The sequence below is a fragment of the Chiloscyllium plagiosum genome, unplaced genomic scaffold (assembly GCF_037043375.1).
Source record: "Chiloscyllium plagiosum isolate Xiang-an unplaced genomic scaffold, Cpla_swu_hap1 HiC_scaffold_27, whole genome shotgun sequence".
NCBI classification, from domain to species: Eukaryota; Metazoa; Chordata; class Chondrichthyes; order Orectolobiformes; family Hemiscylliidae; genus Chiloscyllium; species Chiloscyllium plagiosum.
Window position 1 is genome coordinate 60,493,582 of NW_028270165.1, and position 6,000 is coordinate 60,499,581.

A 6,000-nucleotide genomic window follows, 5' to 3' on the forward strand; every position below is an offset into this window, starting at 1 on the left:
CTCTACCCCACAATGCTCTGTACCCCATTCTCCCTTGGCCCCCTCCACCATTCTCTGCTGCCCCATTCTCTCACTTTGCCCCCTACCCTTTGCCCTGCAGGTCTTTCTCTTCCCTCCCCCCCCCCCACTAACCTCTGCCCCCCAATCTTTCTCTAACCCCACCCTCTGTTCCTGTCCATTTTCTGTTTCTCTACACACCACCCTCTGCCCTCTCATCCATTCTCTCTCTTTTCTCCCCATCCTTTCTCATGCCTCGAGCCCTCTTTGATTACTGTATCAAGGCCTTTTCAGAAGAGAGAGAGAATAGATGGTGATGACTCAACTTGGAGTCAGGACGGGTGACAAATGGCTGATCTTTAAAATTGAGAATAGCTAAAATGATACATTCAGAAACATCATTAATATCTGAAAGCATGTTCAATTTTTAAGAGCTGCTGAAATCTTCTGAAACTAGCATTGAAATAGGCGCAGTTAGGCCACAGCTCAGGACAAGCTGTAAGGGGTGAATGGCCTATTCTTAGTCTCATGAAATTGGTTCTGACTATGTCAAAATAGAGTTATAGATTTGTATAGCACAGAAACAAACTAAATTAATCTAGTGACCCATTTGCCAGCATTTGGCCCATTTCCCTCTGAATCCTTCCTATTCATAGCCCTGTGAGAATGCATTTTAAATATTGTAACTGTACCAGCCTCCACCACTTCATTGCATACACATACCACCATTTGTGCAAAAAGGTTGGCCCTTAAGATCCTCAGAAATCTTTCCCCTCTCATCCTCAACCTATGCCCTCCAGTTCTGGACTCCCCTCCCCTCCCCCCAAACATGCGGAAAAGACATACAAAAGTTGATCAGCCAGACAAAATGCAAAAGCAATAAAATGTCGAGCCACGGGGGAACAAAATTGTTGCTCTACCTTTGTTTTCCTCTTTTCATTTGGACACTTAAAATCTGTCCGTAAAACTAGAACCCCACAAGAGTTTCTTGCCAATATTTGCTGGTGTCAGCAACGCAGTGCGCATGCTCATCGCTGCCAAAACGAAAGGCGCGCGACCTGTTTTTGATGGACCAATCGGAAGGCCTGGCGGACCAGTAGGAGATTGGTCTTCCTGCCAATCAGAGCCACCGCATTGTCTGAATGCGGAAGTTGGACCACAAGCTTCTGAAGCTGCTGCTCGCGCTCCTCTCTTTGGAATGTGGATTGAGCTTCACCCCAGACTCCAACCTCCTTTGTCCGTCCAACATCTGTGAGTATGGTAGTCTCTTTTCTCACACACTTTTTCCATTTCACTTTTTCTCATTCTGGGGTTCGGTTGTTGACTTGCAGCAACTGAAAGGAAAAGGAGTGAATCCAGGCCGAGACATACACTGGAAAAATTGGTCCAGGTCTGTGTCTCAATTGGCAAAATACATCGGCAGGAGACTGCAAGAACACACTAAGCCAGGCAGCATAAGGAGGTGGACAAGGCGATGTTTTGAGTGTAAACCTTCTTCGTGGCGGAGTGGGCGGTGGGGGAGAGTGCAGGGGGAACTGGTAGATGGGGCATTAAAATGAGTGGTGACTGGGAGGACCCGTCAGTCTCTGCGGACCCGGCTGCGATGCTCGGCGAACCGTTCCTCAAGTTTACTCTTGGTCTCCCCGATGTAGAGAAGTCCACAGTTGACAAACACATGGCAAATACAGTACCACAATGTGAAGTTATAGCATTTGCAGTAAAAAAAAGCAGAAAGGAGGTGCATTATTTAAATGGTGATATATTGGGGTGTGGATAAAGTGAGAACTGGAGATCAGAGTCGAAAAATGTGGTGCTGGAAAAACAGCAGGTCAGACAGCAACGGAGGAGCAGGAGAGTCGCCGTTTTGGACATGGGTCTTTCATCAGGAATGGACGTACAAAGGGGCCTCAGCGTCCTCCTACACCAATCACTGCCAGTTGTCAGACAGGAGCAACAAGCAATCAGCAAGGCAATGGTACATTAGCAAGAAAAATTGAGTTCAGAAGTTAACCAACCTCTGGACTTCTGGTACCTCTCCTGTGACTATTGATTTACAGATATCTCCGCAAGGGGTCCAGCAATCACTTCCCCAGATTCCCACAGAGTTCTAGAGGCACCTGATATGGTCCCAGGTATTTATCCACCTTTGTGTTTCGAGACATCCAGCATCACCACCTCTTTAATATGGATATTTTTCAAGATGTCACCATCTATTTCCCTACAGTCTATATCTTCCATAACCTTTTCCACAGGAAATACTGATGCAAAATACTCATTTAGTATCTCCCCCATTTTCTGCGGTTCCACACACAATCCACCTTGCTGATCTTCGAGGTGCACCATTCTCTCCCTAGTTACCCTCTTGTCCTTAATGTATTTGTAAAAACCCTTTTGATTCTCCTTCACCCTATTTTCCAAAGCTATCTCATGTCCCCTTTTTGACCTCCTGATTTCCCTCTTAAGTATACTTGTTTATACTTTGTACCTTTATACTCTTCTAAGAATTCACTCGATTTATCCTGTCTATACCTGACATATGCTTCCTTTTTTTTTAATCAAACCCTCAATTTCTCTAGTCATCCAGCATTCCCTACATCTATCAGACTTTCCTTTCACCCCAACAGGAATATACCATCTCTGGTCTCCTCATTATCTCATTTCTGAAGGCTTCCCATTTTCCAGCTGTCCCTTTACCTGCGAACATCCGCCCCAATTAGCTTTTGAAAGGTCTTGCCTAATACTGTCAGACTTAGGATTCCTCCAATTTAGAACTTCAACTTTTAGATCTGGTCTATCCTTTTCCATCACTATTTTAAAACTAAAGGAATTATGGGCGCCGACCCAATGTGCTCCCCCACTGACACCTCTCACCTGTCCTGCCTTATTTCCCAAGAGTAAGTCAGGTTTTGCACCTTCTCTAGTAGGTACATCCACATACTGAATCAGAAATTTTCTTGTACACACTTAAATTCCTCTCCAACGAAATCCTTAAACCTATGGCAGTCCCGGTCTATGTTTGGACAGTTAAATCCCCTACCATAACCATATAAGGGGAAAAAAGGGTCTCAAACTGGGCACAATCCTCCAGGTCTGGCCTCAGCAATGCCATGTATAGTTGCAGCAACATTTCCTTACCTTTTGTCTTCTATTCCTTTAGCTATCAAAGCCAACGTTGCATTCACTTTCTTTCTGATCTCCTGTACCTGCATGTTTTCTGTGACTCATTAATGAGGATACCCAGATCCCTCTGCACCAGAGCACCCCAAAGTCTCTCCCCATTTAGACAGTAGGTCACCTCCCTTTTTTTTGACCAAAATGCATGACCTCACACTTATCCACCTGAAACTCCATCTGCCACATTTGGGCCCACTCTCCTAACCTATCTATATCTATTTGTAAGGTTCTTATTTCCTCATTGCAATTTACCGTCCCACCTATTTTTGTGTCATTCACAAATTTGGCAAAAGAGCCTTTTATCCCTGTATCCAAGTCACTAATGTGGATTGTAAATAGCTGAGGTCCAAGGACCCAACCCTGTGGCACCTCACTCGTTACATCTTGCCATCCAGAAAAAAAGCCATAGATTCGGACTGTCTGTCTTCTGCCGATCAGCTAGTCACCTATTGAAGCTGATAAATTACTCCTAATCCCATATGATTCCACCTGTGAATTAACTTTTTGTGTGGCACTTCAGCAAATGCCTTCTGAAAGGCCAGATATATTACATCTACAGGATCACCATTATCCACTTTGCTTGTTACATCTTTGAAGAATTTAGTCAAATCTGATTTGCCCTTCATAAAACCATGCTGACTCTGATGGATGGAGTTTTGACTTTCAGACATTCTGATATTGCTTCCTTGATAATTGATTCTACCAGCAGGTGTTAAACTAACTGGTCTGCAATTTCCCACATATTGCCTCCCTCCCTTTTTGAATACAGGTGTTACAATAGCATTTTTCAAATCCACTGGAACCATAAGACCATAAAATATAGGAGTAGAAATGAGACCATTCAGCCGATCGAGTCTGCTCCACCATGGTTGACTGGTTTATCAACCCCATTCTCCCACTTTCTCCCCATAACCTTTGATCACCTTGACAATCAACAACCTACCTATCTCAGTCTTAAATAAACTCAATGAATCTTTCTCACGTCTAGAGAACTTTGGAATATTATAACTAATGAATCCACCATCTCCACTGCACTTCCTAATGTATTTTTAAGAAGCTATGAACCTAGACTCCAAGGTCTCTTTGTTAAGCAATACTCCCAAAGACCTTATCATTATGTGTTGAAGTCCTGCTAAGATCAGCCTAAATTGGACAACTGCATGATGCATCTCGGGCCATAGCCTGGGGTGTGGATTACCAGGTGCTGGGGATTTGTAAACTTTTAATCCCATCAATTTCTCCAACACCATTTCCCTATGACTCCTCAGTTCCTTCAGTTCTGCTCTCAATGGACCATGTGTTCCCCAACATTTTGGGGACGTTACTTGTGCCCTCCTTTTGTGATTATATAAGCAACATATGTGGTTAATTGGTCTGCCATCTTTGTTCCACATGAGAACTTTGCCGGTTTCTAATTGTAATTGTTTTCACCAATCCTTTTTTTCCCTTTTCACATACCCCATTTTCCCCTTTTAATCAATCCTTTTGTTGAAACCTGAACTGCTCCCAGTCTTCAGACTAGCTGCTTTTTTTTAGCTAATTTGTATGCCACTTCTTTGGATCCAGTCCTGTTCATAATATTCTTTGTTCGCTGTGGCTGGGCCACCTTTTGTGTTTTATTTTTCAGACAGGATGGAACAACTATTGCAGTTACTCCAGGTGCTATCTAAATGTCTGTCATTTCTTTCAATAATGTGCCCTCGTTTGTTGCAGCCTGTTTGTGCCTGTAATTTCCTTGCTTTAGATTTAAGTCCCCAGTCTCAGTATCAATTCTGTTGCTCTCCAACGTAATGGAAAGTTCTCACTCAGTTCTTCACTCTTCTGCAAGGGACCTCTCACAGCTACATTGCCAATTATTCCCTTCTCATGAAGGAATTAACATTTTGGAATTAAATTGCCATTGGCTAACAGAACCATTGCAATTTTTGGGAGATTGTGTGCAATTCGGGTCTCCCTCCTATTGGAAAGATGTTGTGAAGCTGGAAAGGGTTCAGAAAAGATTTACAATGATGTAACCAGGGGGTTTGAGTGATAGCGAGAGGCCAAACAGACTGGGCTGTTTCCCCTTGCACGCCGGAGGCTGAGAGGTGACCTTATAGACGTTTATAAAATCATGAAAGGCATGGATAGGGTAAATAGACAAGGCCTTTTCCTTGGGATGGGAGAGTCCAGAGCTAGAGGGTAACAGGTTCAGGGTGAGGGCTGTGGGATGGGGGTGCAGATTTAAAAGGGACCTCGGGCATCTTTTTCATTCAGAGGGTGGTGCTTGCAACGAAAGAGCTACCAGAGAAAGTGGTGGAAGCTGGTACAATTACAGCATTTTAAAAGGCATCTGGATGGGTATATGAATTGGAAGGGTACAGAGGAATAGAAGCCAGGTGCCAGCAAACGGGGCGATATTAATTTGGGATATCTGGTCGGCATGGACAAGTTGGACTGAGAGTTTCTGTGCTGTATATCTCTGACTCTGGCTATCCACTAGATATTTGCCACGTCTGTATGTTCAGTCTTTCTCTGGTGTCGGTGTCAAAGCCTTAATATCTCATTCCACTCCCACCTCCTGGGATGTTAACCATTTCGTGTCTGTTTTTTTCTCAAGAAGCTGTATTGCAAGTTCAACCTGAATTTACACTTGTTTTACTCCCCAGAATCAGACCTGCTCACTCTCAGCAATATCCCAATGTTGTTGTGAAAGATATTAACTTTCAGGTGGAGTTATCCAAATTTCAGTGATGTCAGTCCTGACGTTTTTGCTTTTCTGCCCCTCTCAGATACTGAATCAGCACCTTCAGGAGAATTTGTTAGAGCAGAGTGAGAACAGAAGGGGAG